Source organism: Macrobrachium rosenbergii, chromosome 12 (assembly GCF_040412425.1).
Source record: "Macrobrachium rosenbergii isolate ZJJX-2024 chromosome 12, ASM4041242v1, whole genome shotgun sequence".
Taxonomy (NCBI): Eukaryota; Metazoa; Arthropoda; class Malacostraca; order Decapoda; family Palaemonidae; genus Macrobrachium; species Macrobrachium rosenbergii.
Genome location: NC_089752.1, coordinates 30,483,997 through 30,493,883, shown reverse-complemented (window position 1 = coordinate 30,493,883; position 9,887 = coordinate 30,483,997). Strand labels below are relative to the sequence as shown.

At 35.3% G+C, this 9,887-nt stretch overlaps 1 protein-coding gene and 1 pseudogene across 1 annotated transcript in view; one reads left to right on the top strand and one right to left on the bottom strand.

Annotated features, from left to right (window-relative positions):
* The window catches only part of LOC136843983 (cytochrome c oxidase subunit 1-like), a 12,704-nt pseudogene extending 4,527 nt beyond the window's left edge, over positions 1-8,177 (top strand).
* The window catches only part of LOC136844493 (zinc finger HIT domain-containing protein 1-like), a 320,239-nt gene that overhangs the window by 298,358 nt on the left and 11,994 nt on the right, over positions 1-9,887 (bottom strand). The gene's annotated exons all lie outside the window — the stretch shown is intronic.

Below are 9,887 nucleotides of genomic sequence, written 5' to 3'. Positions count from 1 at the left end.
ACACACACACACACACACACACACATATATATATATATATATATATATATATATATATATATATATATATATATATATATATATATATATATATATAGTGTGTGTGTGTGTGTGCTGCTGTAGTGAGAGGTGTGCGTACAACTAAAGGGGTTATTAAAAGAATACGGAAACAGAGAACAAAAATCTCTATTACTCGTGAATTATCTGTGACAATCCTGAATGAACCTCGATGGAAAAAAAATGATTTTTGGTTCTCAGTTTCTCAAAAATACCACTGAATAGAAATGAAATCGATTGGCAAAGTTGTGACGGAAACTATGTGCAATTATCAGTGGTGAACATCACTATGAAATTAACGATATTATAAGAAAAACACAGGCTGATTGATTTATGAAATACCGGACTCATTTACGCCTTCTGTTACACGACAGTCTCTATTTTTTCACGCGTCTGTCTACATGTCTACGTTTTAAGAAATAGGTTATATATCTATATATCAATAGGCTTCAGTTTACTCTTACACGGGTGAACCAACACAAAAGTACTCAAGGAATCAAGGATCTTTTCACCAAAGCCAACTAAAATTTCTGTTCCCAGAATATTGAAAGTAGAACGAGTCTTTTGAGGGGGAAATCTTAAACATTAATTCCTTTGATTTACCTCATTTTCCAAAAGTCTCTGAGAGAGAGAGAGAGAGAGAGAGAGAGAGAGAGAGAGAGAGAGAGAGAGAGAGAGAGAGAGAGGTGAAGCAAGCACTCACCGATCAAAATTATTCATCCATCACATTTTAATGGATGACAGCATATTTGAATGACAAAAGTCAATTTCCTCGCTGGCATTCGAAAATGCTTTTTATATTCCAGTCAATCTAAAAGCCAGATGGAGTGAATGAAAGCTGAAATGGGTTGAACATCCTCTCTCTCTTTTTTTGGGGGGAGGGGTGGGTTGAGGCTGGGTGGGAAGGGAGGTAAAAGACTATTTTGAGAATACCCTTTGATTTCCCCTGAATTGACTTCTTAGCAACTACTGGCCTCGCAGAGCATGTCTGGCTGCAAGCACCAATGGCCTCAGTGTGATGTTCGTTTATTTTGCAATGGGGAGAGCAACAACCATTCGAGCCTGCAGACGCCACCAAATTGCTCGAAAGTGATGAGCAGTTGTGTTCGGTGGAGCCATTCAGTCATTCATATTGAAATGGAAGTATTATTATTTTCCATAAGACTTCTGCCTTGGTTCCGTTTTCAGGCAAGAATACGATTCAAGAACAAGAAAGGATTAATTCACGTTTTAATACATTACATTATTTTCTGTTATAAATGCATTCTTGAACTTAATCATATAGGTACAAATCTGGTTTTTATGTCATTTTCTGCGTTTTGATATTATAATAGGTTCTTTTATGTGAAGACCCTTCGGACAGGCAACCGGATTTTCTTAGACGAAATAAAAAAAAAGGAACGAAGAAAAAATAAATATATCAACAGAAATGAACCTAGAAGAAAGGAGCTAAGAGCCTCTGGGCAGAAGGAAGAATATATTTAACGAGGACACAACAAAGGAAGAATGTCTGGCAGACGTACGAAATAGAGTTATAAAGCTGGGAAATCGGATTAGCGAGAAACATTATTAATTTTCCTGCGATATATTTCTCCGAAATGATTCGATGACGCTCCGTGATTAAGATTTTTGTTATCAATGAAGTTGTGCTGTGATGACTTTTATTGACGATGATCACAGCCAGGCAATATATCAGCCACTTGACTAATCCTCAATGATTTTAGAAAACATCCTGAACCGTAGTCCTGTTCCTTACGACCTACTTTCCAACTGCCATTCATTCGTCTTGTATTTATATTCACGAATATATTGCTTGATTCATATTCAGTTACTTATATGCACCTCACTATTCTTCTCTTTTCCTCGCATTGCACTTTAACATGTGGCAGTCAATTCTACGGAACTTTTATTGGCAGATGCCATGTAATAATAATATTATATTCAGGCTCTTGGACATAACACTTCACCTCGTAACAGCGTTCACAACTCACCCCTGACACTTTCAATTTTGGTGAGTTTAATAAAAAATTAATCTTCTCTAACGTCATGTTGCGTTAACTATCTATTTTTCAAATGACTGTTATATGCGAATTTATAAGCACATTAGCACATAAAAACTTTTGAGAGAGAGAGAGAGAGAGAGAGAGAGAGAGAGAGAGAGAGAGAGAGAGAGAGAGAGAGAGAGAGAGAGAGAGAGAGGAGAGAGAGAGAGAGAGAGATACTACTCCACTAACATCAATAGGCATTTTAACTCGTTATGTTCAACAAACAACGTTGCATAATTTTCCGGATGATGCGGTAAATGTAATTTAGAAATTTAACGAAGAACAGCCGTACTGCAGCATCTAGAGAGAGAGAGAGAGAGAGAGAGAGAGAGAGAGAGAGAGAGAGAGAGAGAAGAGAGAGAGAGAGAGAATCAAAATGGAAAGCCAAGAAAGAGCAATATTTCCGATATCAGAATATATGAATGAAGGAAATTCAGAGAAGTGAGACCATCTTTTACTCTAACAGAGTAGAATAGCAGAAGCTTCGGGAAATGTGACGAAGACTGGAATGCTATAAAATATCTGGTAAAGATCAGCGACGACAGAATAGGAGACGAGAAGAACCTTACTGTAAAACAAGAGAAAAAATTCATAATTCCATGAATTGATTGACTGATTATGAAATTTAGGTCTTGAAGACCATGCGCCGGGACCCATCAAGATTATTCAGCGCCGTAATGAAGGTGAAATATATAAATTAATGATATGATTGATAATGAATAGGTGAATGATGACATACTAGTAAAATTCAGTGTTAAAATGTGAACGTAAAAAATTAAAAATGATATAAGATAGAACCAACAAAAAATAAGGATATATTAAACTTTTATATTCAAAATATATACTGAGTATAAGAATAAATAAGACTTAAATCTTTTATTAAATATACTGAAATCATATCTCATTAAAACAACCAGATTCTTTCAGATAACCCATAAGGTTATCAACCTCAACGTCACCATTTAAAATTTCTAAAATAGTCCTCCCAGTTAGTAAGTACTTTGCCCTAAGGCGATTAAATTTAGGACAGTGCACCAGCATGTGACCTCTGGAAAATTAAAAATAGAAACGGCAAAGAAACCTGAACTGGGAGAAATCATGAAGGTTAAATGAAGAAGAAAATATCTTTCAATATCAACCTCGGTCAGTATGAGGAGAAAGTCAACGGACTCTCCTTCCTTGGGGATGGCTATAAGCATTCCAAAACGAGGCGGGTTGTTATGTAACTCAAAATACGAATGATTACAGAGCATCCCGCATACTGGAAGTCAATGGCAAGGTGATGAGATCAGGCTTGTTGACTTTCAAATTCAAATGGTTTTGGGGGTTTGGGAAACCACGCACATACAGGTTTCCTAAAAAAACTGGAATGAGATTGAATCCCAGACTAGGTAGTGAAACTGAGAAACTTTGGAATGACAAATGGAAATAATCGTTGCATGAATACAAAAAGAGTGCAAGTTCTCAATACCAAAAATTCTTTCTGAAGAGACTCTAAAGTACAGCGACACAGGGTACAATTTACATCCTTCCTCGCAGCTTACAATGTCTCTGAATTGTTAAAGATGAAGGCACGCGAATGAATAAAACCCACATGGAGTGAATGAAAGGGAGATCAGGTGTCTGGACGTCCACCGATTGAACAAATGGATTTCAAATGCTTTCGTTTGAGATGCTAACCAGCTGTGACGGCGACTAAGATTCCTTAGAGCGAGTTCTTGTTTTATTCTGGTTAATTGTGTCTCTGAAAAGTAAATGTACTGTCAATCAAGTGAAGTAATTTAGAAAAAATGTGATATTGGTGATCGGCAATTGAATTTCATACGAGTACACGATTTTGCTATGGTGAATCATTTTTATCTTAAGAGCAGGCCAGTTGGTTGGCGTTCACATTAAGCTGAAACACTGACTGACGTTTCTTAAGTATATATTTCACGTATCACTCAAAATCATAAGCTTTAATAATCTTTAGTGATGAACACTTTTCCTTTAAAATAATATTCCAGATCTATGTTATAAATGGAATAGAATATCATAAAAGAAATTAATTATTCTGTTCATGAATGATTTGTTTTTTTTCTTCTCTTTCTAGGTGGGCAGGTGTATGAAGAGGCTAGTGTTTTAGAAGCCTTTTGGACAGGGGGTTTAAGTGTGAATTTGGCAGTGATCATTTTCCTTATTTTTCTTGGAAGCCATCCCCTGATAAGGTAAACGATTTAATTTAATGTCCACACACACATATATGTATATGTGTGTGTATATATATATATATATATTATATGTGTGTGTGTGTGTGTGTGTGTGTATATATATGTACTGTATATATATATATATATATATATATATATATATATATATATATATATATATATATATATATATATATATGTATATATACATATATATTTCATATATATTATACATATACAGTATATATATAATATATTAAGTATAAATGAATTTTAATGACTATATTAATACACCACATAATAATGGCGGTATACATACTGTTCAACAAGACAAAGTAAGATAATTCGTGGCATATCGTTTAAATGGCAGGCTCCTCTAACTAGACTTGGATACCGCCAAATCCTTTAAATTTCAAGATCATAACTGATACTAATCAAGTAACATGCTTTAAGTTTAGTATAACAGGGTATCTAATCCTGGTTTAAATCTAAACTTCAATGGCCTCCAAGAAGATCCACGAACTTCAACTTTATTACTGAACTATAAATTTCACCTCTTAACTCACTACAAGAAAAAACTCACAAATACATATCCTGTAACCAATAACCTTATACCCTCCATATTTACTCCCAGTCTAGCCGCGGATGCTGGCACAAATTTAACCTGAAACTTCTGGAATTACTGGATCGAAGAACTACTCCAAAACCAAATACACATACTGAAATCTAACTAAACAAATCTATTAACTTTAATTATCTCGCATCTACTTACATGTAAATTATCCCTTAAACAGAGGAACAAGCAAGGATCACATTTTCAAGCCAAATAAATTTAAAATAAAGAAAATATAAAAATAACTCTAAACAATTATTAACCTTAGAATGATATATAAACATACTTAATATAAAATTTATGTACAAACAATCACCAATACCACAGGAAACATTCTACCCAAAAAAGATCCCCCACTCACTTAAAGTAAGGATTTGTTAATAATTGATCATTTTAACTGTATGTTACATTATTTAAATTAGAAATATATGTATATATAGTCAACTTGATAACTTTAATAACAAATTAAGCATTAATTAAGTAACTACCATATTTTAGACATGTAATTATACAATAACAGACATATAAGTTACACTTATATGTCTGTTAATATATAATTTAATAAATCTATTATCACGTTTATATAATTAAATGTTTATAACTAAAAGCTTAGTTTTATAATTTGTAAACTAAGTTTAGTTAGGAGCTTTTAAATGAGTATTTAGTTCAAATTAATTAGATAATTATATATAACTAAAGATGTAAATATATTTAATTTAAATACATTCAAATAATTTAAATGTATACTCTATAAATTAAATAAGGATTGTATCCCTTTTAATCAGGATTATTCCTCTCTTTGTCTAGGAAAAAAGAGGAATAATCCTATAATAAAAGGAATAAAATATAATTCAATCAGGTTTTTAAAATTAATTTAAATGTATTCAAAAAAATTATAATTGATTAAATGAATAATGTTAACTATGATTTATATGCTTAATCTAAAACCATCTATTTTCTTCCCCCAACCCAATTACCGTCATTGTTCAATTTTTTCAAAAATATTATTTTGACAGACCATCTTCCAGGCGTCCTCTAATTGTAATGCACTTTCTCCGCTCAGAACAAAAAATTTGAACGCCTCAAGCCCACACAAATAATTTCTAGATTATTTGCTTTATTTTTATTATTACTATTAATTTATTTTAAAAACATTAATTTTTATAGTAATAGCATGCTTGACAAAAAGGTCGTCTTGATAGGGCGAATAATGAAAGCCTGGCTTTCTGCTATTAATACCCACTCACCCCTACACAAGAAAAAACTATATTTAATGGAATCACACCATCCCCTTAATGATCAAAACTTTACGTGCCTTTACACTGAAACATAACCACCGCGAGGAAAAGATAAGCTAAATCACCAAGCTTACGGGCTCATACCCCGTCTATGAAAACTTTTTCTCTTTTCAATTCTACTAATTCATCCTTCGACACTTTTATTCTCCTCAACACTCATCACAGGAGCTGTAATTACTATTTCCTCACCCTCCTGATTCACCAGATGAATTGGACTAGACCTAAACCTCCTCTCCTTAACCCCCCTAATCTTCTCGAAACAAAATACTTTCCCCTCAGAAGCCGCCTTAAAATACTTTTTAGTTCAAGCGATAGGATCAGTTCTGTTAGCAAGAGCTTCCACCCTCCTAATTATAACTACCGCCTCCAAAATAATTATCCTCTGTGCTCTCTTACTTGAAATGGGCGCTGCCCCCCTCCACTTCTGACTATCCCCAATTATACAAGGCATTTCATGACCACAGTGCATTATTTTAATAACCGCCAAAAAAATAGCTCCAATAGCAATAGTCACTTATACCCTATCCCCAAGAACCCTAACAATCGTTACAAGGGCCTCTGTTATATCCGCTGTGCTCGGCGGGATCGGAAGGCTAAACCAAACGCTCCTTCGGAAAATTATAGCCTATTCATCCATCAGGCACATAGAATGAATACTAGCTGCCATCTCCCTAAATACTACCATTTGAGCAAACTAGCTTTTAATTTACAGGATCATTTCTACCTCCTTAGCTATCATAATAGACCAAAATCAACTCTATCACATCAAACAAGTCATATCTCTCTCCTACTCACAAACAAACAAAATTAGTCTTCCTAAGGTTATTCTCTCTAGGTGGCCTACCCCCATTTTTAGGATTTTTGCCCAAACAAAGAGTTACCAAAGAGCTAACCAGACAAGCCTCTATTCTAGGAGTCAGATCTCTAACAATAAGAGCTTCAACTATACTATCCTTCTACACCCGAATCAGAATTATATTTCCCACCCTAAAATCACCAAAAATGGCGATATTCAAGGAATAGCAGTCTTTAGTTTAATTAACTTAACACCAATTCTATTCCCCCTAGTTCTTATACTTCAATTCTAAGGTTCTAAGTTAATCAAACTAGTAGCCTTCAAAGTTCCCAACAAGAGTATCAATCTCTTAAACCTTATAAGCTAAGGTATAATCACATTTTCAAGATGGCAGCCTGACGTCCTAATTTAAACTGCATAGTCTGGATAGGGAGAACAATCCCATGCATAGATTTACAATCTATTACCTTTAATCGGCCACCTACCCACGCAACGGTGGCTTTTCTCAACAAACCGTAAAGACATTACAACTTTATATTTTATCTTCGGAGCATGAGCAGGTATAGTAGGCACATCACTACGACTCCTAATTCGGGCCGAATTAGGACAGCCGGGCAGACTAATCAGAAATGATCAGATCTACAACGTCACTGTGACTGCCCATGCATTCGTAATAATTTTCTTCATGGTTATACCAATCATAATCGGCAGTTTTGGTTACTAGGAGCACCAGATATAGCATTCCCACGAATAAATAATACAAGATTTTGACTCCTAACTCACCCACCCCCGCCTCTAACACTACTCCTCTCTAGAGGAATAGTAGAAAGAGGCGTAGGCACAGGATGAACTGTCTACCCACCCCTAGCCGCAAGGACAGCCCACGCCGGAGCCTCAGTAGACTTAGGCATTTTCTCCCTTCACTTAGCCGGAGTCTCTTCAGTTCTGGGGGCCGTTAACTTTATTACCACAGTAATCAATATACGAGCTCCGGGAATAACTATAGACCGACTACCCCTATTCGTGTGGGCTGTCTTCTTGACAGCCATTCTACTTCTCCTATCCCTACCAGTTCTAGCCGGGGCCATTACTATGCTTCTAACAGATCGAAACCTAAACACATCTTTCTTCGACCCAGCCGGAGGAGGTGACCCAATTCTCTATCAACACTTATTCTGATTCTTCGGACACCCAGAAGTAAATATTTTACTTCTACCGGCCTTTGGCATAATCTCTCACATTGTAAGACAAGGATCAGGGAAAAAAGAATCATTTGGAACACTCAGTATGGTTTACACTATAATAGAAATTGGAGTGCTTGGGTTTGTTATCTGAGCCCACCACGTTCACAGTTGGAATACAAAAAGAGTGCAAGTTCTCAAGACCAAAAATTCCTTCTGAAGAGACTGTAAAGGACAGTGACACAGGGTACAATTTACATCCTTCCTCGCAGCTTATATACAATGTCTCTGAATTGTTAAAGATGAAAGGTACGCGAATGAATAAAACCCACATGGAATGAATGAAAGGGAGATCAGGTGTCTGGACATCCACCGATTGAACAAATGGATTTCAAATGCTTTCGTTTGAGATGCTAACCAGCTGTGACGGCGACTAAGATTCCTTAGAGCGAGTTCTTGTTTTGTTCTGGTTAATTGTCTCTCTGACTGTCATTCAAGTGAAGTAATTTAGAAAAAATGATATTGGTGTTCGGCAATTGAATTTCATACGAGTACACCATTTTGTTATGGTGAATCATTTTTATATTAAGAGCAGGCCAGTTGCTTGGCGCTCACATTAAGCTGAAACATTGACCGACGTTTCTCAAGTAGATATTTCACATATCACTCAAAATCATAATAAGCTTTAATGATGAACACTTTTCCTTTAAAATATTATTCCAGAGCTATGTTATAAATGGAATAGAATATCATAAAAGAAATTCATTATTCTGTTCATGAATGTTGTTTCTTTTTCTTTTCTTCTCTTTCTAGGTGGGCAGGTGTATGAAGATGCTAGTGTTTTAGAAGCCTTTTGGACAGGGGGTTTAAGTGTGAATCTGGCAGTGATCATTTTCCTTACTTTTCTTGGAAGCCATTCCCTGATAAGGTAAACGATTTAATTTAATGTTCACACACATATATATATATATATATATAATATATATATGTATATATTGGGTATCGTTCTCAGCTACCACTCTGCTGGTCCCACGTTCAATTCTCCGACTGGCCAATGAAGAATTAGAGGAATTTATTTCTGGTGATACAAATTAATTTCTCGTTATAATGTGGTTCGGATTCCACAATAAGCTGTAGGTCCCGTTGCTAGGTAACCAATTGGTTCTTAGCCACGTAAAATAAATCTAATCCTTCGGACCAGCCCTAGGAGAGCTGTTAATCAGCTCAGTGGTCTGGTTAAACTAAGGTATACTTTTTATACATATACATAATGTACACAAATACGCACATACATACATATATAATATATATATGTATATAAATATAAATAATGCACACAAATACACACATATATAAATATATATTAGATATATACTAGTGTGTGAATATATGAGGACCGAACAGAAAGTAAAATAATTGAAACACATGATGGAATGCGTGTTGCAAGACGCAAGAAATTCCCTCCGATGGCTCATAAGATGCTCCCTCCCCAAACCGTAAGCGTCACAGCGGTTGAAAACATGATGAGTTCCCTCAGGAAATGACAATTGTTTGCCTCTCTTGAGGTTCTATAGAGTCCCGTTTCGCACACTACCTCGGTTTACTCGCTTCCGGAAGAAGAAGGAATAAGAGAGAATAGAAATAAGAGAGAAGAAGGAATGATCCTCGTGATGTTTTGTAAGAGAAAATGACGAACTTGGAGGTTGTT